Genomic DNA, 25,942 nt, shown 5'->3' on the forward strand with positions numbered 1-25,942 from the left:
ATTGTTTAGCATGTTTGTAAGTTAGTTGAGACGAGGAGATTATGAGACAAAACGCGACATTCATTATCTGATGACAAAGACTACACCAAGAATATAAACATAACACCATAAGTAGCACAAAGGAGAAAAGTACACTTTTGACGAAAATTGGCCCTCATCTTAAATTTTCAAAAAATATGTTTTTGAGTAAAATGGGATTCAGACGTCATTATTAAAAATAGAAATTTAGAAGTTGTGTACCTGAGGAATCTTATATGGTGCCGTAAAATAAGGAACTAATATTTTGAAGTTACCTAAAAAAAAACAACGTTTTGAGGGACGTCATTTCAAAAAGGGTGGTCGTATATGAAGTATTACGCCACTGTAAATTCTACATTACTATTTCCTTTAAAAAATAATAATTAAGAACAGCGGTTTACTTAAAATTACAATAATTAACATTCGCTTTATTGAATTCAAATATATATTTACAGTATGTTTTGTATGGAATATTTCTCAAAATCTTATTTTTAATATAACTGAAACAATCAAAATCATTAATACAGACAATTATTTCTAAATGTGCAGTCCGATCAAGTAGAATATTTTGTAGGTTATTCTTCCGTGAATTCGCCCTCACTGTCATTGGCATCCACAGCATCTGGAATTTTGAAGCATCGTCAATATAGTCTTCTGTATATACTGGGAAATCATTAAGTTCCTCTGTATTATCTATTGATTTCTATTGTGACTGCCTTTTAGCTAACTCAAGAACTTGGTCTTTCAATGTATTTCCTTGAGATGAAAGGTGAAGCATTTTTGTTGCCAGCAAAATATCTTCATCCCTTCCTACGCTGAGCGCTGGTCTAAAATTTAAAAAAAAACATGATGTTCGCCAGCTTATTCATGTAGATTGTATACATGTAATCGGGGATCTTGTTCAAATATAGCAAGAGAGAAAAGATGCGAAAATGTTTTTATCCTATCCATTTCCGATTTATGTAAAACTTCCCATTTCAGTAAGAAATACTTTACAATTATATAAGGCAATCGTTAATCTATGGGTATGTAATTTATTTCGACAAAGACTGTCAATATACGCTTTCATAATTATTAGCACTGTTAAGAGATCATATAAAGATCAGCTTTGGTAGAGAACATTGCTCTAAGATAGGCAAAAAAAAAACAAAAACAAACAAACAAAAAAAAATATAACAACAAATGTAGCACTGTTAATTACCTGTACTTGTTGCAGATGGCACTAATTATTTTGACATATTCTCCAATGTAAGGTAGCTGTGTATTGGGTAGTGTTTTGTCTAAATATCGCCAGATTTTTATCCTTCCATTGATGGATTCAACCACCCATCTGATCTACAACCAAAAAGAGCTATAATGATTGAAGGCCATAGAATTCACTGCTCTAAGAATTGCTTTTTAAGGATTTACCTAGTTTACGAAAGGACGTGTGTAGGCAGATGCATGTTTACAATCCAGTAGAAAAATCGCAAGTAGTTTGAGAAGAGATGTCTTCATACTTAAAATAGATATTGTACATGTACATGAAACCTTTTTTAAGTGATGTGATTTTGCCTTGTAGACATAATATAGTATACATTGTATACAGTAGTATCATTCACTATTTTAAACAAAAACCGATAGAGAAAATAAGGGTCTTTCGGTAGATTTATTCGGATCAATTTTTATTTTCACCATATTAACGGATAAAATATTTTTTTTTAGCATACATCGATCCAATGTTTATATTTCTAAATATACAAAAGCATAATGTTGGGATCATCATCATGATAAAAATATTTATATAAAAAAAGGTTCGAGTTCAAAATACTTATTTTGAAATTGTTCAAAGCTACCCTGTCAAAATCAAATCAGTATAGTTGTCTCCTACAACGATTAGCGCGCAAACGAAACTTCGAACAAAGCATATAGAAACTACTTCTTGATTTTTAATACAATGTACAGATAACACTAATGGACTGGGTTAGATATTTTTTGAATAATTACCTTAGTTACTAATCTTGAATTGTTAGCATCTTCTACCATGTGCTGTTTTTGTCCCTTTTGTAGAAAGCATGGCCTTTCCATTTTGACCCCAATTTGTTCAAGTATCTCCTCATAATCTCTAAACCCGCGGTCGACCACAAACACGTCGCCTTCATGCAACCAGGATTTCATTTCTTGCACATTTAGCGAAATAATATGTTTAAGAATACTTGCATCTGAGTTTTTTCTGTCAGCTAGATACGGCCCTAAAACGGCTATTATATAACCTGTTGTAGTCACGATCATTAAAGGCTTCACTAAAGGTCGATGCCTGTGCATCCTATATGATCGTCTTTGAAATTCAAAATCTGCGCTTTTCTGCACATATACATACGTCCCGTCAAGAACAAGTATTGATTTGTCATCAAGCTAAGTTCCTGGTGTAAGTAACTCCTTCGCTAATGGCCGTGTGTGGTTGTTAATAACAGTTTCCCTTGTCATATGATTGAAACCGAGATATTTCGGTTCAAAGCTGGTGCTCAAAGAACGTCGAGCAGATGAAATAGCCCTCCGTATCTGCAAAAGATGAAGAAAATAATGACTTCGCAAGTAAAATATCATTACGTAGACTGAAGACATGAACTTGTACATAAATTTGATCAGTTATAGTAAGATTCGTAAATATGTGTCACTAAGCTACAACTTCCTTAAGCATACAGAAGCACCACCCGTTCTAATATGTACAAGTTGGTTGATAAAGACATATTGCATGACAGAAAATTGGAATCTGTAAGCGCAACAAATACCCAATTACAACAGTGGGATGTGAAACAGTTGTTTGGAAAATTTGACGAAATCCTTTGTTACAGACGGACGAATGATGAACTGACAAACGGACACAGACCGTAAACACCAATTTTCCAACTGAGCGGGGTATGATAAGTATGATAAGGAGCGGCTTAAATACACCTCATACACGTATATGTGAAAGAATTAAGAATTTTTAATAGAATAGTGTAAGTTATCGGAACATGCATAAAAATGAAATTAAATGATTTGCATTTACCTGTTCTTGTGTCATATTGAACTTTGTCCATCCCAGATTTCAGTTTGGTTAACAATACTGCAACACAAGTTCTTGTATTTCTAGACCTAAAATTGTTGATATGTGCAACGTAGGTCATCAGATCATCAAATTCTTCTTAGTCTAAACCAGTTAATGTCTTATGCTCTTCACTGGACAATCCATAAGGTGAATCAAAGTCTAAACGCTTTTCACCTTTAGCACTTGCCTCTTCTCTCAGTTGTTGTATCAGTTCCATTATTGTGGTTTTGTTGACACAAGACTGATCAAATGAAGACTGGACATTCTTTACATCTTCAATGATGCCATTCGTGACATGGCAGGAGCAACACCGAGGAATCAAAATAGTGTATACCATAAACACTTTAAACCTGACATCAGCAGAAATAACTATCAGTTTTGGACCTGGTTTCCTGCATATAATACAGTAAGCATAATATTTTGCTGTGCTTTGTATTGGTAAACTGACTGACGGTGGACTTGAAACAGCATTTGACGTCACTTTATCTAACCTTGCTTTCTGACGTGACAGATTTGGTGTTCCATTGACTATTTTTTAGCCGTTTGGTCTTTGATCTTATAGCACCTATGCCAACATCTATTACACATTACCCCTCTGGTTTGTCTAGTAGAAAATATTTTCTCAGTAATTTTGACAAATCTTTGTGTACTGGTCTTCTCTCAGATGGTTTTGTACGTTTGTTGCATACTATGCAAGGATACTGACGAGGACCAGAACCAGGCATCCTATAAAAATAAGAATACCTTTAAAACAGTAAACTAAGACATATAAGAAACGGCATTCTTATTCGAGTGAAAAACCCGAATAATTATGGTATTAACAAAAAAAAAGAAAGAAAGAAGGAAAGAAAGAAAATAATTATAAAATTACACAACGAAATTTGAATTTTAAATAATATGTTCTTGTTAACGCCGACAAAACCACTAAACCACGATGACCTTTTCTGCATATATGTTAAAAGACAATATATACATGCGGCAAAAAGGTAACAATGCTTTTGACAGCCAGTTATGTGTTAAAAAATCATATTCAGAATTGTAAATAAATCGCAGTGTTTCAGCTGCTTCATGTATAGCATTTGTTGGAAACGCAGAAAAAGGTGTGTATGGTTAATATATTAAATCAACACAAAATTTAAGTTTTAGTTTGAACATATTTTATTTGCGTAATAATGCAAAAGGGATTAGACACAAGTTAGACAAACTTATTAAGTCTTCTCCCATATACAGTGTGTAACAATACATATTGAAAGCATGCAAAAACAATACAATAAATATATAAACATAATATTGACATGATATAACTAGCAAATGTTGAGATGATGTGTTGTAGTATGTGGTTGTTAAAAATATACTTGCAGTATCAATGATACTGATTATACAGTAAGGAACCTCTTAGATCCTTTTATAAAATTATATACATGACTAAAAATTATTGTATTTTGCTCATCGGTAAGAGCCGGGTGACCACACATGAAGGTACTTAAAGTTACTCGACAATTTTCCTGTAACCAATTTAGATTAATAAGGAGTCTGTTTCTAATATCAGAAAAGTGAGGACATTCAAAGAAAAAATGATTTGAATCTTCAATGCTAGCACCACATCGGCAGGATGGATCACTTATAATGTTAACTCTCGAGAGATCATAATTTAAAAAGGAGGCCGAACATCGTATTCGTGTTAAAATAATGTTTAATTTACGATTTCCAAACTCGAAATATTTAGGAACTCTGTTTGCTGGATTTGATTTACTCCTCTTTAATTCATTTTTAAATTTACCTATAGATTCAATTTTACGAGTAGACAAATTGAGTTTATTCCATAACCGTGTAGTTGATGGTAAAAACGAGTCTTGTGCCAAAGACAGTCGACAAAAAGGATGTATCAAGTCATTCCCATTACGTAAGGGGTAAACCTTTGTACTCTGAATTGTTGGTGGGATCAAATTGTATAAATATTCTGGAGCATTATTATGTTGAATACTATAGAACAAATGTAGTTTTCTTCTTTCACGTCTTTCTGCTAGAGTTTCCCATCCGATTTCACTATAAATGATTCGTGCACTAGTAAAGATTGGAAGTCCAGTTACTATTCGAGCAGCCTCTAGCTGCAATTGTTCAAGTTTATTGCAATACCCACGCCGATATTCTCCCAAATTTCATATGCATATTCAAATAACGGTCGAATAAAAGTAAGATATAGTGATTCAAGATTCTTTCTTACTAAACTATACTTAAGTTTCCGTAATACATTTAAATGTTTCGATACAGTTTTGATTATACATTCAACATGATTATTCCATTTTGCATCGTTACTAAATGTTACACCTAAATGTTTATGCATATCTGTAACTGGTATATTTTTATCATTAAATACAAAGTTTATTTCGGGAGTTTCAATATTAGAAAACAAAACAACATAATTTCCGTTTTGTCAGGATTAAAAGATTTTTGCCATTTTTGGGACCAATTACTTAGCTCTCTGAGGTCATGACCATTCATTGTCTCTATGTGTGATAAGTCACGATCAGAGTAGCTCAGCGACGTGTCGTCTGTAAATAGTCTACATAAGGACAAAAGATTTTCAGCAATATCATTGATATATATTATAAATAACAGAGGACCTAAAACTGAGCCTTGAGGCACACCAGTTGTAACGTTGCAAGGTTGCGAAGACGATTGTTTGATTACTACCCTTTGTTTTCTATTGTCTATATAACTTTGAAACCAATTCAATAAATTTCCACATATACCATATGACTTCATTTTGTGTAATAACCCACGATGCCATACTTTATCAAAAGCTTTTGAAAATTGCAAAACACAAAACAATTTACCTCCTTATTTTCTAAAGAATTTAAAATACAATTACAAATTTCTATTAGTTGATGAACTGTTGAACATTTTGGTAGAAAACCGGACTGATATTCATAAATGAGCTTATTTCTTTGTAAGTGGTTAAACACATGTTTATAAGCAATGCGTTCCATCACTTTTCCAACACAACTTTTCTGGAATATTGGCCAATAATTAGATAGAAGAGAATTGTCTCCTTTTCCAGCCGGTGGGAAACTTACATTGTTCTAGGGATTTCTTAAATATAATTCTTAAATATAATTTCTGATGGTACTTTAAGTACATCTATTAATGAATATTGAATTGTATCACTTATTAATATTGGGTCTAGCAGTGTGTTACTGTGATCAGTCACCCTTGTCGGTTTATCAATTACATTTTTTAAATTGAAGAGATTCATTGTGTCATATAATCTATTATTGTGGAGCCTAAATAAATTCGAATTCAGATCACCAGTTATCACAATATTTTCGTTAAATTGGTAACTGAGCTCTATTGAGTTGTTTAGCCTTGTCCAAAAGTCAGCGTCCGTCCATTCTGGTCGATAAATACAACAAAGTAGAAAACATTGACCTTTACCTTTTATCTCTACCCTTAATATTTCGTCAATGGGGTTTTCGAGTTCACCTTTTCGTATCATTGATATACCATCCTTTACAAAGCTCAGTATACCGCCACCGGTATTGTTACGATCCTTACGGATAATATTATTAGAAAAAGAATGGACTTGCAAGTCATCATTATTGACACTTGGATCTAAGTGAGTTTCAGTAACGGTTACTATATCAAATTCATCTGTGAAATTTTCTAGAAAATTGACCTTATTTCTCAGACTACGGATATTGATATTGCAAATGGAGATTATGGATTCGTTAACACTAGAGGTAGACCCACTTTCCGAATTTGGACCCGGGTTTGTTTCAATATTGCAATTTAAGTCTGGTTTATAATCAAACAGTAACATATATATTTGTACAGGCATATGTAAAATATTAAACAATTAAAATAAGAATAATTGAAAAAAAAATAATAACAAAAACTAGATTCTAACATTCAACTGCATGAAAACTAGACACGCAACCACTAGACCACGGTAGCTCTACAACAGAAATGTGTAAAAGATAGTTATATATCAACGCGGTCGCGAATGACAAAAGATTACTGTGTGTCTCCTAAATATATCCCGTTTTTTCCATTTACGTCTAGCTTATAATCATACAGTAACACGTATTTACATGCAAACAAAAGATTAAATAATTATAATAATAATAATAATAATGCTAATAGGGTATGTAGGTCTCGTCACGTGACTCCGTGATTTTATGGGAATGGGCTTTCGTCTACCATTCAAATGCATGTAATTCGTCATTAACACATCAATGGGTTCATTATTAAAAGCAACATTTTTTGTGTGTAAAAATACTGATGAAAATGACAAATATCTAGTTCTACATAATAAAAATGTTAAGAAAATCATAAAATAGAAGATTTTGCATTATAAATGCAGCGTTTCGATTTCCCGGAAGTAAACAATAAAATGCAAATAGGTCTTCGGATTTCAATACGTTCTACATAAGAAATTCCGAAAAGGAAGCTGAAACCAGAACGAGACTTACAAACCCTATATTTTTCAACATATTCTTATGTTACGACGGAAAATTTTCAGGATCATTTCAGTTATACGAACGCTCATATACAGTATACTACCCTTGATTATGAAAACGTTTTTCTCTGTGATTTCGTGTTTGTCGTGCATTCTTTCCATTTTCGACCTCAAATTTATTTCCGACTTTGATATATTTTTTCACATAACATGTAAAAGTAAACAGTAGAAATTGAAAATTATTTTAATAATTGTTTTATTATGGGTCTAGCATATCGTGATTTACAGACAAAATTCGCTGACAACAATATGGATTCTAGACTATGTAAAATGCACTTCATCTCACTAAAATATGATTCGGATAATTAAAAATAACTGATAAAGAAAGTTCTGACAAATATGTACCTGTATCACCACTTTATCTTCAGTCATCAAATCTGTGAATTAAGTTGAACGTCTTTTTTTCCGGATTTCAGCAGCAGACGATGTAGATGTTTATTTTTAGAATTACGATAAGGCCGCAGCTTTCGACCACGCTTAACAGCTTTATTTTCGAAGACAAAAACATTTAAAAATAAATGCACAAAATTAAATCATGGTCCTTGCATGCGGCCACATTGAATTTTAATAAAATAAAACATTTTTCAATCTAAAATGTGCACTTTTCCGTTACCGACGTTGATTCGGGCAATATAATAACCGTCTTTACGGTCAGACAATATGACTTCTTGGCAAATTTGAAGACTATGATATATTGTATTCATAATCATTGAGTTATCTTTTCTATTTGTAAGGGTGTAAAACTCAGGATTTTGCAGGACCGTTTTTCTTAAAAAGCGTTTTTAAAATAAGCATGAAGCCGTAGCCAGGGGGGTTCGAGGGGTTCGAGGGGTTCGGAAGAACCCCCCTTTGAAAACCAATAAGCACTATTAAACTTGCAATTCTGATTGAAGTCTGACTATTAAAGGCAAGATTTTAATTGAGTTGATACATAAGTGCTTGAACTGTTACTCACTGTCCACGTTTTTATTGGAGTTCATGTCAAATGATTTGTTAACTAAGCTCAGTCATATCTGTAAAATGATTTAGTAATGCCGATTAATCCCGGTACAGACTCCGTCCGGCATTGATTTTCTTTCATACATCACATTACGATTTCCTGTAGATTGCCGAAGAGCAAAACCTTATTTTGGGAAAACATTTCATTCATCAATTTTAAGAACGTATTTCGAAAATCTTGCTTATATTAAATCATAAAGGTGTGAAGGGAATACTGTCATACCTAAGTTTTTATCACCTCTGTTGCAAATTCAGTGGAGGAGTTTTAATTACAATTGCAAAAAAATATATAAGACGTTCAACAAGATTTGATACCTCAAATTAATACACATTGTTAAACATACCACGATCTTTTTTCTACCATTACTTAAGATATGATGTATTAAGCAGCTGCTAGTCTACTTCTTCTTCATAGCAACATATTACTAGCATCGGCCCATGTTTATCACAAACCATCATTGTTTGGGAAAAATTGTCCCATTGGGAAAAAATTAAGCCATATTTTTTATCAATTTAGATCGAAGATCGGAATTGATATAGTAGTCGCCAGAGCCTTTATATTTATAAAGCCTGATAGCATCTGCAAATTATCTTATACTACCGCAGATAAATAGTCCCATTGGCAAACCCCATTTATGTTCAATGCAGATAGTTAGGTCAATTTTACAGGTATTTCTAATTCATTAAATTCAATTCTACGTTAAACAAACTAAATAAACAATTTTTATTGTGAACTTAATATGCTGTTTAGTGATCCAATTAAAAATAGTTGACCTCTAACCTCTTATCGGTACCTGTTTATTTCTAAGCAACCAGTCTTTCACTGTCAATATATTCAAGGTGTCTATTTATTTACTAGACGCATAATAAACTTTAATGTTTATCTGGAAATGAAAACCCTACGAGGCTATAAATATTCATTGATCATAGAAATGAAATAAAAAGAGGAATGCCGAAGTTGTCATCAGATATGTTCATGCAGGTCCTAGCGGATCCAAATATTTACGAAAAGGGGGAAAATAGAGGAAGGGGTTCCATGCTATCATTTGCCACTCATTTTTGGACCAAGTGTTGTACAAAAGGGAAGCATAAATCCCGAAACCATCCCAACGTATCCCTCACTGTATCTTGTATTTTTATTATGATTACCGCCACGTGACATCAAGAAGCCCGTAGGTGACAATTAAAAATGAAACATTGCTTAGATGATAGCACAGGAATTTTGATAAAGCACTTCCCGGGATGGTGTCGGTCTGTTGTCTAAGTGATATTGCTTTTCGTAATAATCATTCTGTTGGGCTTTTTGGTCATGTGTGAAGATAATAGCGGTGCGGGTGCTCCAGGGCATTAAAAGTGCATAGCTAGTATTTGCACCAGACATAGTTGTTGGAAGTATGTTTTAAGACTTTGGCGTTTATGTTTAGGTACGTGTGTCTGGGACTAGGCGCCGAAGACACTAAGCACTTTAAATGACACATAGGTGTCTATGCGGTAACTTGTTGCACCTGAGCTATAAAGCTTTTCAACTGAGGAATGTAGCTATTTGAGAGGGGCATGTATCCAAAGAGATTAGTTATTTCAATGATTGTGGCGGCTGAAGTTTGAATAATTTGTCAGACAGTTTCGACCTGGAGGTCGATAAATTGAATTTTGTTTTGAAAATTTAGAAACTGGGAAAAGCCAAAACAGTAGTTTGTTGTTCAATTACCTAGTATGTCGGAGAGTGTTATGTTCATTCATTTAAGTGTTCCATGTAAACCGACATCAAACCTGAATATATTACGCAAACTGGCGCACTGCTACGATGCATAATAGATTTGGTGTGTGTTTCTGGTAATGACCTTCGTAATCTGAATGGTGAATTTAAAAATTAATCAAAGAGTTCTATATTAACCATTGACAACAATACGCTTATGTTTAGATACATTTGTATTTCCTTTCATCACGCCCAATTTTTGCAATTTGACTGTTATTTGTGGCGTAAAAATTCAAACGATCGTTATAAATTGTACACGAGTACTTTGATTTCAAATTGGGAACTACCTCCAGGGGAAAATACCTTATTCGGCAGTAATTTAAGGCAAACAATATCACTTAGTCAAGTGTAGAATTATTATAATATATATTTTAAAGGTTCTTTAAAGCTTTTAATAAAAAATAAAATTAAATGTGTAAGCTATGAAGTACATAGCTTACTGAAACACAAAAGCATTACATGATACATTTGAAGGTACATATGTCAGTGATTAGTTTTATTTTTTCATAGCTTCCATTAGTATTACTCTCATTTGTCTGTATATGTTAAAAAAAAGGTAATTATGTAACTTTTGCATTAAACAACTATATTAGGGGTCATTATAGAATACTGTTTAAACTTTAAAATGAGAATTGACTATTTTCAATGATAACGGGAAACTATTCTTGTAGCTCAATGTTCCCAAATCCTTTTTGTTGTGTAGATTGCTTATATTTTTAAACAGTAAAATTTTAGTTCAACATGATTATGGATTATTATAGTTAAGGTTCACTATTAAGCTTGTAAAAAGCAAGTTTATGGAGTTTTAACCCCCTCACGCCTTAAAATATTGAAGTAAAATGATATAAACTCCCCTCACCAGATTTTTATATCATATTAGTTTATGGTGAACAGAAAATTCTCTAATTCAAACACATTTTATACACATTAAAGGAAATCTTGAGCGGCCCCCAGACCCCCCGGCCGTGAAGGTCGTGCCCCGAGTCAACGTAACCCCCCTTGAACATTTCTGGCTACGGACATGTATTTATATTGATTGGAATAAAATGAAAAGTAGTTATGGTAATGGTGTAAACAAAGGGAAATCATTGACATGACAAAACCGTGCACAAGTTACATTGGCTCGAGTGATTATATTTTTGTTTGTTGACGATAATCAATTGATTATTCTAATTATTAGATAGATTTTTACCCATATTAGTTATTTTCAACATTAATAAATGTTAATGACGGTTTGATATTCGTGTTGTGACGCACTGTGACGTTTTGGCGCGTGTAAAATTACCAAATTTATTTCACAGTGTGCATTCTCAAAATTTATTTTTACACAGTGGAAAATCCGTAAATCACTGCTATCTATATAGTACCAACTTATTGCTTTCCACTATTTTTCTTTTACCATCTAAAATCCTCATTCAAAACTTCTGAGAATGGATAACAACGAGAAACAAAAGACTATTGAAATGCTTTTTTATTCATATGTTTGTGGTCGAACCATTTTGATTGCAGCCATGTTAACTCTCCACATTTACAGCTGTATTCCTACAATAAGCCATCAAACTTTAATATGATATTAATAAAACTGACTTGTTACTATGTCTGTAACACCGAGCATCGCATGCGAGGCCAACATAACCGCAACATGGTATCAGACGTGCCCGCAGAAATAGGTCAAGGAACTGAATATTCAATATGAAAGAAGCTTTCAGATTGAAATTGAAATTAAAATATGCGTTCATTCACAAAGAAATAAATATGTAGATATTTACAGTGTCTAGATCTAGTTTGATAATTTTTTAAATGGACAAGTTACCTATCCTATCTGGCCCCTTCCCAAGCTATCGTTCCATTTTATTTTCAGTGACAACACAATAAAAATCTCAACTTAACTCATATTAGTTGCCTAAGAATGAAGGCTGTAATTGCTCGATGCGACATTTATTAATAAGTTACTGAGGAAGATTTTCTGCCTTATTAATCAACATGTAAGTGATGTTTTGTTGGCTTACATTTTCAAAATACTCAGTTCAAAATCAACAATAAACTGTTTTATGTTCACAATTTAAAAGTTGCAACCACTGGTCATTGTTACTGTATATGTTAAAGTGGCTTTAATTAAAGATAGAAAGTGATATCTTCTAACATACTAGTGCTTTGGTTTTTTTTAAGCTACAAAATATTGTTTTATAACATCAAAATTTCTGATTGAACCGGTATTGGATAAAAATAACAAAAGTAAGAAAATAAAAAAAGTTAGTTATTCTATTACTTATTATATGTAATTATACAAACTTACAAATGCTTGATATCTCTAGCCCCTACATCCTTTACACTGACAAATATGTCCTTTACAGTCCCCACGGTCACACCCGGATTTACGACAACAGTCATTACAGTTTTTGTCAGCTATCACTGAATCTTTATAGTTGACCGATATACATCCTTTCACTATTATCTTACATTGGTTCGATGTCATCTTTAGTTGTGATTCTACTTCATGCATACCTGAAATATCGTATGATATTTATATGTTTCCGTATTGCGCCCTTTACTTGTCAGGGTGTTTTTGGTGTTGTTTCAATTTTGTTTTACGACGTCTTTGTAGTTGTTTTTGTTTTTGTTTTTGTTTTTTTGTTTTTGTTTGTTTGTTTGTTTGTTTTATTTGTTTGTTTTTGTTTTTGCTTTGTTTTGTTTTGTTTTCCTTTTTCTGTTTATGTTATTGTTTGTGTTTATCGGAAAAAAATGTATTGTGTAAGAGTTATATTTTGATTGAAATTACAATCCAATACAATGTGAAATTTAAATCCCGAAATGAGCACTTAAGGAATTATATACTGTAGCCCAATGAATATGTCCATTTAAAAGTTTAGTAGTTGAGGAAAGATATGTTCAAAATCCTTTTTGAACAATGAAGTGATTAGTGACCATAGCAAAACACTTTACCTGCGATGAAGAAAAGGACACAAAGGGTAACAACCAGATATTTCATTTCTGATGTCTGAAAGATAACACAAGGAGTCTCCATTAGAAACCATATACAAAATTCAGGATTTCTTTTCGTATTATCTTGAGTGTCATCTTCGGTCATACAAAAATATTCAATGGAAGTACATAATTAAAAAAAATACATCATGATTCATTATTCTAATGCCATATATTCAAGAGTTTTAATAGTGAAACATCAAAATTACATTTTACTTCTACTTTACTTCAATTTACAAACCACACATCTCAAGTATACTTACTGCTAATTAGATGTTACGCAAAAGCGTACACTATTGCCGAAACAGCCCTATTTAAAGCATACTCGACAACAGATGTTGCCATAGCCAAAAAAGATGCCGCCTTCATATTGTCATAAAAACGATGGCTCATTAATTAATTGTCATGGCTTGTAAATTATAAATACAAAACGTTTATTTAAATTATCCCAAGGATGATTTTAGCCTATAGTTTTGTGAAATAATGCCAAGGACAGTTTTAGCCTGTTCTGTGGTGAATGTTGTACTCTCTTTCATTATGTAAAATATGCTAATGTAAAAAGTACAATTTGAATTTTAAGAACTACATGTATGAGCAGTAAGAATTTTTTTTTAAAAGCTATATTTACTAGTAGTGTACTTATTGATTGTATTTTTTTTTCTGTTTAGCCTGTATTTTCTCTCTTTATACAATGTACAGTACTCCATTAGATTCTAAAGTAACATTAGCTACATTCAAGAACATAAACACTATTAATATTAAAATAGTAAACAAACCCAAACCAAACTATTCATAGTAGTTGAAAAGGCATTAGACTATGTAAACAAAAACAATTTAAGTGATGAAATTTGAAAAAAAAAATTCTTAAACAGTATTTGAATAATGAAAAGCGGCAAAGTTATAAGAACTTCTACATGTACAGGAAAAAAACAAAATGGGATTTTTTTTTTGTTTTTTACTAATTTCCTCCGTCAACATTGTATGTTTTACCAACATTTTAACGAGTTGATCTTTGGTCTATTTACCAGCTGTTGCCATTTTCTATGATAGTAATAGTGATGCCCACGAAATGGTGATGTTGAGGACTGAAGATGCACAATATTGTCGGGTTTTTTTTCGTAAAAAAACGTATAATTCATACCATGGTAGTAATGTCTGATTGTTTGAGTTTACAAATGGGTCCGAAAGTCATATATAGTCAACTTATGCATTTTTTATTCCTGGAAACGGCACAAAATTTACTTTATAATGATTTGATGCTTTTAAAATGCATTCATATATTCAATACCGACTGCAAAGCGTTCAACTTGCAAACTTGGACCGTTCTCTGGAAAAGGAAAACATTTTTTACATCGCTATTAAAATATAATTACCCTTAAAACATTTTTGATAGTTAGCCAGCTCTTCTTCATCAACAACGAATGCTAGATTTGCTTACTATCAGGTTTATATTTGTTTCTGAATTCTATATATTTATGAAAATTAATGCGAATAAGCCTTATACCCTGTCTGTTGAGGTTAAAAATGATATTATATTTAGAACGAAAAGTATGATATTGGTAACATTGGGACAAAGAGTAGACTAAGAAAACAGACAAAAGACCATAAACAAAAAAAAAAAAAAAAACAGCAATTAAAGAATTTATGCAAAAACTAAAACAAAATTAAAATATAAGTAAAAATAACATTATGAACAAATCTATTTAATGGTATAGACGGCCACATCAGAAGTCCATAATGTCAACTCATTTGAAGAAATGACTTCAGCCTTTTGGCAACATTTTGTTCCAATATATAAACTGAAAATAATTTAGAAGAGTGTATTCCTTCTATTTGCTTGTATTGTTTTAGCAATTTTTGGTTGAAACACGATTTATTTCGTACATTTATGCTACATTTAGATTTCATTAGGTATCAGAAAGTTGGCGTCCATGATTAAATAATCTCCAGTCAAAAATAATTTTTTACGGAAAGGTTAAAAAAAACAATTTAAACTATCACAAATGATAAATGAGGTGTCATAAAAACCTGACCATGCCCCCCCCCCCCCCCCCGGAAATTGAGTTCACATGGGACACTTAGTGTCTAGTGCCAGCACTCCACAGTATTGTAGAACTGCCTAATTTTGGTCTTGTAATCTGATGTTTTATAACATTTATCAATTTAAAAAATTGTCAAGCATCTGTAAATCTATATATCTAGAAATAGCTCAAGCCAAGGCCTTTATGATGCAGTAAAAATTTTCTGAAAAAAAATTACCCACGGCAAATAAGGTTACCATAGAAACCATGCAAAAATATGCGAAAATTTGCAAAAAAATTCATAAAATCAGGTCTAAAAATATCAAATTTCCCGCAAAATATCTGAAATTTTTATTTCATCTCCTGAAACTGTCCAAACTTTTTCCTTCGAAAACCCCATCCTCATATAGGCATCGCCGGTTAGATTTTGAGCTATTTTACTTTGTAATCCACTTATCAAATTTAGCATGGTAGAAAACTGACTTACTTTCACTTTCACAATGAAGTCAAATTGTCATTGAAAAAAAGCCCCTCCATCGATCAAATTGATACAGGGAATTTATGTAAACGTATAGATAGGTCTGACAAATTCCCAGCGAAAGCTATATTTTTATATAGCCTAGCTGGCCGAGTGGTCTAGGGCGCTGGACTTTGTGCAGGCGGTGTTGCCATAGATGTCACAGTGGTACAAGTTCGAGTCCCGCGGAGGGAACGACCAAAAATTTGCATCGCAAATTTGACAGTTCTAACATCGTTGGGAATTTCTCAGACCTATCTATATATATATATATTTGCGGGAACTCGGAACACAAAAAGTTTTAGATTCAGAAGGTAAGTTATACTTTAAGGAGATTTTGTCATTAAATAATAATCCTCTGTGCAAGACTTTTATTGTATCTTAGTAATAAAGAAATTTTTGCACCATCCAGAAAGTAGTTATTTGGATAACAATTTCAAAAATAGTTCTTTCTTTTTTTAATTATCAATTTGTGTCGTAATTTTCTGAAAATTCCAAAACATTTGTTTAAATTTAAGTGCTTATTCTGCTTTTTACAAATATTAATAAATGTAACTTCTAAAGAAAGTACTAGATTAGTTGTTTAGATATATCGACGTTTTAACAAAATCAATGGTACAGCTGCACATGCTCAACTTAATGAAATGTATGACAACATGACCTACATATAAGGACCACTTGCATATGAAGGGTGTCCTACCCTTTTCTGCCTTCTACATACAGTTGTGACTGTTTATTCAATGTCATGTTTTGGGAGGCGGAGAGACATACACAACTGGGGAAGTATCAATAAATATCGATGCATCAAATCTCATATAACGTTTATAAACCAGCAATACAGAACAGCGTCTCCCTTCATGCTGCAAACAGTCCCCTTAAAAATGTTGAAATATAGCTAAGGTTTAATATAAATTTACAGCTGAACAAAATAACATACATATAAGGACAACCTGCAAAAAAAAAAAAAAAAAAAAAAAAAAAAAAAAAAAAACAGATGATATTCTTGAGTTACTATACTCTCTGAAGAATTTGTTAATCGGAAAGTACTCGAGTTAGTTATTTGATTACGAAGCACTCTTGTATAATATCTACATCATGAAATCTGTTCTAGTTGTGATTTTTATCATAAGTAAGTTTACAAAATTATAGATACAAAATGGAATCTTTGAATTTTATTTATAGATGTAATTATAAACTACTTCGATTTTCTTGCGTCACATTATTTAAATACAATCAGAAATTAGAAATAAAAGAAAATCAATATTTCACCTATTGTTTTTCTTAATACAAAGGTATAGCTTGTTGACAAATGATCATCTGTATGTTTATGTTATTCACAGCGTACAGGCCCAGTCGACCTACGTACAGGCCCAGTCGACTTACATGCAGAAAAATCAATGCCCACGAATTGTCTGTGGATGTATGGGTTTTGGAAACAACTATGCAAAACGAGTGATTGCAGATAGAAAATGCAACGACTGTTGTCGACTGGCTGGATGCAGCAGAGGAGATTGTAGAAATGCTCTTTGCAAGTGTTCAGGGTGTAAATATGATTATATTACAGATTATAAATACAAGGAAAAAACAGATAAAATATGTTACAAAGTGTTTTGATTAGATACATTATTACCTCAACAATGTCACTGAATGGTTGAACAGTGAACAGGCTTGTTAGTAAAAATTCAGTAATTGAATGATATTATACCATATTCTATCCTCTGATTCTCCAATCTCTCTTGAAAATCCCAGTACAATAAAAAAAAAAAATCCGTATTACAGTTTCCTTTATTGTATAATTAACGTTTTGTTTCATTCTCTCAGGTCCATGGGTGTAAGCAGAGATGCAACTGTGATAAATCTATGTCACATTGTGCTGTTGTGGTTCTCTTTTTATCATTTACCCGAATACATTCTTTCCAAAATTAACTGTTACATAATTCATAAAAAAGAGAGGTAAATTTACAAATATATTTCGAAGTTATGGAGTAGATTTTATCGGAAATCTAAAGAATGTAATTCAGGAACAAAGACCAGACAGAAAAAACAGACACACACAACAAAGAACATAAAATAATCAAAATAAAACGTAAAACAACAAAAGTAAATGAGCAAATCGGACTCCACTAAAAACTTTATGCATGGACCAGGTGTATCGGTAGGGAAAGCATCCTCTACTTTTCTAGAAACACCCGCAGAGTTGATCATTAAAGACAAGTCCAGGACCAAAGAAGAAACTTAAACAATGGCACGTTGAACAAATCAGTTCAGATAGCTACAACTGAACGATTAATTTTTGGGTAACGTGATGGAAGTACGAAAAAAAGTTGACGTACATTATACCTTAATAGAAAATAATGATAATAGCAACATTCCCAAAATCTAATCCGATCCATAATCAAGTGAAGTCCAAAATAAATCTGACAAAAAAGATATTACACCACCAGAACAGATGGTAAAGGAATGGTTCTGACTTGGTACAGCCATTTCAAACGAAATGGTGGGCTTAATCTTGGTCTTACAGCACGCCAAATCTCCTTCTCCCGTTGCAGCGTGAATATACTGGCTGCTATAAAATAGCATTTACATGTTATAATGTCATAATTGGTAAATCAGTTTTCATATTAGTATAAAAGATAATTTACAAAAAGCAATTATTACTCATTGTTTTAGAATAATATAAGTATTTTTCACCAGCCCAGTAATATATAATTTATGGTTTTAAAAAGGTTCGAACCTAACAATAGACTAGACACACTATTGTATTGTTAGGCTGTGGTGTCTCCAGATGGGAATCTTAGCACGCTCATATCTGGTATGGATAATGCCCGGACAATACCAACAAAGTGTACCTAATCACACGTTCAGTCTGTTGACCATCTATTTCAGTACAAAAATTATGACTATATCAAACTAATCAAACTATGTTCTATCATTTTAAATGATATATTTGACTACAAAAATGAGGAACCAAATTGTGCTACATCAAAAAGTAATCAAGGGAACAAAGATTCCAACGAAAATCCAAATAATGTAATTCAGCGACAAAGACCCGATCGAGAAAAGAGACACATACAACAAAGCACATACAATAACCAAAATAATACGTACAAAGCAACAAAAGTAAATAAGCATACGTTATGCCAGAGCTTGCCGTAACTACGCAGACCTTTTGTAGCGCGCTAGACTTCTTACAACTAGGCTTCTGGAACAGGATTATTCTGCAACAATATTGAGGTCATCACTACAGAAGCTTCATGGTCGTCATCATGAACTCGTGGATCGTTACGGTGTATCCATCTCCACCATGATAACCGATTTGTTCAACGTGTCATAGTTGCTCTTTCCTTTTTTGTCTACCCTGGACAACTCGACGAGTGTTTCTAGAAAAAGCAGAGGATGTTTATCCTACCGGTGCACCTGGTACTTGCTCCCAGTTTCTGGTGGAGTCCGAGTTTCTTGTTTACTTTTGCATTGTACTTGTTATTTTTGTTATTTTATTTCTTTGTTGTTTGAGTCTATTTTCCCCGTCTGGTCTTTGTTCCTGGATTACATTCCTTGGATTACCTCTAGAATCTTGGTTCCCTTGATTACTCTTTCTATTTATAAATTTAAACTGTTTATATATTGTTTTAAATATAAAAAAATAAGAAAAAACCCTCTTTTACCTCTGGTTAATCTAAATACAAAAGGTACAGCTTTTTACTAACTACTACCTGTTATATTTAAGGTATTCTCAACGTTCAGGCATAATGGACTTACATGCAGAAAAATCAATGCCCACAAATTGTCCGTGAATGTATGGTGTTGAAAACAACTATGCGAAACCAGTGATTGCAGATTAGAAAATGCAACGACTGTTGTCGAAGAGCTGAATGCAACAGAGGAGATTGTAGAAGTGCTCTTTGAAAGTGTTCAGGGTGTATGATTATCATTAAGAATTGGCCATTGTAAAAATTTTGTCTATATAAATTTTCCATGTGCCTATTGTTTATTGCGCAAAGTGCAAATACACATGAATTGTATTTAAAGTATTTTGGATACCAACAGTTGCCATGGACCAGTAATTCCTGACAGCAAGTATTTAATTAAAATTGCGTTTCATAATTTAATGAGTACACCATTCCCGTAAACCCAATATTCAAAACAAGATAATCAGTACACGTTCATATGTATAAGTTGGTCAATAAGTTTAATTTCATTTTGTTTTATTTATATATTTATATTCAGTAACAGTGATATGTAGATAGCAAATATAGGTGCTCGGTTTTTTATCTGTTCAAGAGTAAGATTTTTTTTTTCATTTCCACTCCAATCTTCTAGTTCCAGTGAGTTCTTTTTTAGAAATATTGTAATGTGAACCGCAACATTTTAAACCCATCATAATAATTGATTTAATTTGTGTTTGATTTTTATGAAATCACCCAATTACATCGCCATCCCATGAATAACCTAATATCAGTATTTATTGTTCTACGAGTATACCCGTGATATTAAAAATTTTTAAAAAGTTATTTGTAAATATATATCAAATAGAACTTAACCTTGAATAAACCATTCTGATTTTTTTTTTCATAAAATTCCATGTTAATGCAGATTTTTTCTTTTGTCTACTAAACAGGAAGTTTGTTTCAAATCGTAGGTTGAACACAATAAGAAACCTATTACTACATTTATAGTACATAGTTCATTTGCGTTTTACAAATATTAGAAAAAGAAATCTACAAAAAAAACCTTTAAAATTTGGAGAGAAAAAAAAAAGAATTTTATCTTAACCCAACACTCTAACAAGGCGCAGTGTTGTTTCATTATCAAGTATTCTTTTTGGTATCCTTAAATGTTGGAAGAGCTATTTAAATGCTTAAGTATATAACTATTTCCTGTGAACGTCTAAAGACAGGTGATAGTTACGAAAGCATGTTAAGTAATCATGCATTACATCTATTAATATTCAAATTACTTGAATTGACTTAGTTTTATATGTAGACAAGTCTTCATAAATACATCAAATATTCAAATGGCTATTTCAACGAAAAAAAAAATAGACAAATTTAAATAAAAATACTCTTACTAAAATCTTATCAAGCCTAATGGGAATTTCTTATGTATGTTCAGATAAAATACTTAATACTTTCCTGAAAGTTCGCATGCATTTTAGTAAGAAAAAATGATTTTAAAAGATTTTTTTCCGACGATTTATACAAAAATCAAACCATGTATACCCTTTTTACTGTGCATTTTGGATATTTGGTCCATTTTTGTGAGATAATGAAATAATGGAGCGGTACACCTTTGAACTTTTACTAGTTCATAAGTAAATTTGTTTAATTTCACATACAAGAAAATTTTGAATTCGATGACACTGTAAGGATTGTGCTTTCCGATAATACAAGACACGACATTTTCTTTTACACCTATTTGCAAGACTTAATATTTGCTTAAAATTGACTAACACCCATTCTGTTCTTGGAAATACTTCTCTTCGCAAAACAATTAATATAATAAATAAGAAATAGGGCAATAATAAAATTACTTATCTGGAATGATCAACTGATATTGTAGTTTTAAGAGTTCAAAAAAGACCTGCAAACAGCTTATAGTAACATGCAATAATGAATACATTGGTAGATTATTCTGGTTCATCACATATTTGTCTACAGGTATACAATTTCCTTATATATATTTAATACATTATTGACCAAAAACTTACTTCTTTAAATTATTTTCTATTTAAACAACTCGCATTTCCGATTAATACAACTGTTCTGGTGTTTCACACAAAAGAACAAGATTAAAAATAAGATCCCTTTTGTTAAAGTATTCCATGGAGAGAATATGATGTATTAATGTGTGGATTTCATTTTGTGTTTGTATGTTGGTTCAGTTTTGTATTTAACATTAACATAGGGGTGGCTAAGGCCTCGTTAGACTGGTTTGACCTCACCACAGACATGCACTTGTCCAGTGTCAGGAGAGATTGGCCATTAATGTGCCTTTGTGTCGTTATTGTACGTTTTAATATCAAGACATTTCATCACTTTTTCACGGTGAATTATTTTGCCTTTCTTGTTGGGGCCTTTCAGTGCTTAAGATGGGTTTATACTTGTTGAAGACATTTTGGAAGACATTTTGGTGAACTCTGTAAGTATTTACTATTTTGTATTTAGGTTATACTCTGGTACATTTGTTGTGTTCCCCATATTCGTTTTTATCTACTAAACGTACAAACATCTTATATACTTAAAGGCTCGGTAACATAAATAGCTTGAAATTGTATTCCAAAAATAATGTATGCAGTTAGGAAAGGATTGTTAGAGATGCACAGCATGTGTTATACAACGATTCACGTTGTCCCGTTGGTCGATGTAACATCATAGAGGAGCATTGTCACATTGTCACATAGTGAAAACAGTCATTGTTACGAGAAATCAGTTCATTTTGAAGCTTTAAAGGGAAACATTTTTGACAATTGTCTTTAATATATGATTCTAAATAAAGCACCAAACCAAGATGTATTGCATTGTTCTGTAATGAAGATAACACTTCTTCAAGAATTCTAACAATTCAATTTATTAACACCTTTTACATTTACAATGTCGCCTGTGACAGTCACCACGACTACATCCAGATCGACGACAACAGTCGTTGCAATTCTTGTCGGCTTCCACAGCTTTCCAGTATGTTCTAGATGCGCATCCTTTAACAATACGTCTACACTGGTTCCTTGTCATCATCAGCATTGGTTGTGATTCAACTTCCTGCATACCTAGTACAAAATGGTAGTGCTTATTATCCAAAACTTTATGCCAAACAAAATATAATGTCTGTTCAGTTTTCTCTTTGTTGTCTCCTGATGTACTTTTTAATACCAGACGTTTTTGTTTATTATCAGTTCAATAACATACATTCTTTTCGTATAATGTGATCAAAGGTTTACATTGTATCAATGCACGGCTTTACACATTGAATAACTGTTCGAAAATGACAGAAAAGAGTAAAAGTAAATAAAAGAAAAAAAATATTGTACGACTATACAATACCTGCTATAAGCAGAAATACACATATGGTGACCAATAAAGATTGCATTCTCAATTTCTGAAATAAGCAAATTTTATATCATTAGAAAACATCGTAGACTGTCTTAAATCGAATAATGAATAAGTGAAAAGTAACCATATTTAAGAAAAATAAAAGGGACTAAATACAAAAATACAAATAAACCGTGACAAGGAAGAAGACTAAGATTTTCGGCCTTACGGTCTTTATTAGAGCCAGACAGAACTAGCCGAGAGGAAAACTTATTTATTATTCAGAAACTTTGCACTAAACTAAGCCACGACACAACTTAAATTACTATCTTAAAAAAACACACACACACACGTTATTAGTTAATAATTATTGCGTTATACGACGTTTCGTTTTGTTTTATCGTTTACAAGTACAATAATGCTTTGTTATCTGGTATTTTATTAAGCTACGACGTTACAAAAGAACACGAAAACAAATACGTGCAAATTCTTCTAGAACTAAAAATTCATACGAGGTTATCTGTTATCAGACTAAGATTTGTAAACTTAAACATCAGTTTATAACTTAATAAACTGTAAACGATTGGTATTTGTCTTGACCAATTACGAACTTGAAATTTCTACTTGTGACTAATTTATTATATATCTAACTTTTTAATTATACAAAAATAATGTACATTAACGTTTTACTTACAGTTTCATCGGCTGATTTACCCCAAATAAAACGTAGGGTCATTTAATGTAGTATTTAAAGACTTTATTACACCAAATGTTGCCGTGGCTCATCAGTTCTTGCTGACAAGTAATTAATTCAAATGGCATGACATCTTTATTACTAAATTATAAAATAGTGATATATTAATTAGCTGACCGATATAATCTAATCAAACTCGTTTGAATGAGAGATCTTTTTGCATGTAAATACTTGATATTTTTTCCTGTAAAATGATAAAAGGAATCGGGTAAAGTTGCTTATAGAAAGCAATGACTGCTTTATTCTGTTTTTGTTTTTAGTTTCGACCAAAAGAGGCAATTTTGGGAGATAAATATAGTTGAAACTATTTACCGAAAACTAAATGATATCGTGATAAGTTTTCCATTGTCATCATTAATGCAAATGTTTCACTTCATACTACTGGATTTATCGTTAGTAGGAGTGCTCAGGTAAAAGGATTATCTCTGGAAAATAGAAAGAAAAATATAAATGACATGCTTATGGTATATTTTAAGCTTGACATTGTGTTCAATCCAAAATAGATCATTGTATGTCATGTTCAAAATAAACCAAATGCATATGGTTGCTGTTTTTATGTAAATCGCGCTAGAACTAGGCTTCTGGAACAGGGTTATGTTGCTACAAGATTTAAGTCATCACTACAGAAGTTTTATGGTCGTCATCATGAACGCATGGATCGTTATGGTGTATCCATCTGCACCATGAAAACTGATTTATTCAACGGGTCATAGTTTTCTTTCCTCGTTTGTCTACCTCGGATTTGACTATTTATGATCAACTCAGCGGGTGTTTCTAAAAAAGCAGAGGACGCTTACCCTGGTCCATGCTCCCAGTTTTTAGTGGAGTCCGAGTTGCTCATTTGCTTTTGTTACTTTGTATATATAATTTTAGTTACTTTATGTGCTTTGTTGTGTATGTCTGTTTTCCATGTCGGGTCTTTGTCCCTGGATTACATTCTTTTGATTACCGCTATAACATTGGTTCACTTGATTACTCATTCACTTTCATGTTGTTTAGTGTTGGTCCTTATCTGTGTTTAATGTTGGAAAAAAAAAAAATGAAAAAATTTCAGTAACTTCCTTCTTAAAGGGTACCTATAGTAAAAGACCATATGGAAGCCTATGATATTACCAGGGGTAATTTTGCTCTTTTTCATCACTATGCATTTGTGTCTATCTCGACTTGGAAAGCCTACGAAATTAAATGTTTATTAACAGAAAGAATAGTAATTATTTATGTTTAAAACAAAACACAAATAAAAGGATCGTATTGGTACGTACTAAACAATAAATAACATCAATATATGTTTAAGTAAAATGTCTAATAAATACATGTATTTCCAATTGTGTATCGCTGAAAAAAATCTTTTTTCTATATGAAAAATATCTTTTACGATGAAATTATTGTATGATATTTATATTTACTTGTATCGCTGTTTTAGTTTGTTTTTTGTTCTTTTCTTCCAATTTCAATCTGCTGAAGAATACAATTACACTACCGTGCTTATGGAAATAATTGTCAGTGTACTTGAATAAAAGATAGGCTCCATAATCTCGACTTAGGGGACAAAACTGCAATGCCTTTTTTATCTGATGTATGTTTACAGATTCCAGCACTTATTTTAAAATATGCATGTACTTGTAGTGTATCGCTTTGATGACAATGATTTACCAATGTTAAGGTAAATAAGAAAAACACAGATTTTTATTTTGCTGTTTCTCTTTTTCCAAAAAAAAAAACATTGTATTTTTGTTGAAAAGCCCATTGTCCCAATTGCCTTATTAAGGAGTTGGGCATTAATAGTTATACCTCAGGTAATCCCACATACTAATGTACTACTTTTTACAAAGATGAAATACTTAACAACCATAAGTCCTTCATATCTTCTCTCAACATCGAAACAAAATGTGAGGACCTACCTTACTTTGTACAGGATTCCCAAACTCCCTAAGAATTCACACAAAAAATGTATATAGCTGGATCTTCATCTTGCATTATGATGTAAATGTTAATTAATCTTACAAAGATAATATCGGCAGTGAAGGGTGGATAGCAAACATACTGCAATATCGTCTATTCTCGTAGTGGCATTAATCAAATGTGAATATTTTAAACCTCTAAAGATTTATTTTAAAACGTTAAATCCTTCCGTTAAAATTCTTTTTAAACTTTTTGTTTCTCAACTCTTGAGACAACATCGCCAAGTGTAAATTAAAATGTTATTTCATTATAATAATACACAGTAGAATAACAACAAAAATAATATAATAAAAACTTGAAATTTCGTTTAAAAGAACGT

At 32.1% G+C, this 25,942-nt stretch overlaps 1 pseudogene; it reads right to left on the reverse strand.

Moving 5' to 3' along the window:
- Positions 1-705: 705 nt before the first annotated feature.
- LOC148622407 (uncharacterized) overlaps positions 706-25,942 on the reverse strand; it is a 32,747-nt pseudogene continuing 7,510 nt past the window's right edge.

Source organism: Perna viridis, chromosome 3, assembly GCF_037379345.1.
Source record: "Perna viridis isolate PV_CMFRI_1.1 ecotype Kerala chromosome 3, ASM3737934v1, whole genome shotgun sequence".
Taxonomy (NCBI): Eukaryota; Metazoa; Mollusca; class Bivalvia; order Mytilida; family Mytilidae; genus Perna; species Perna viridis.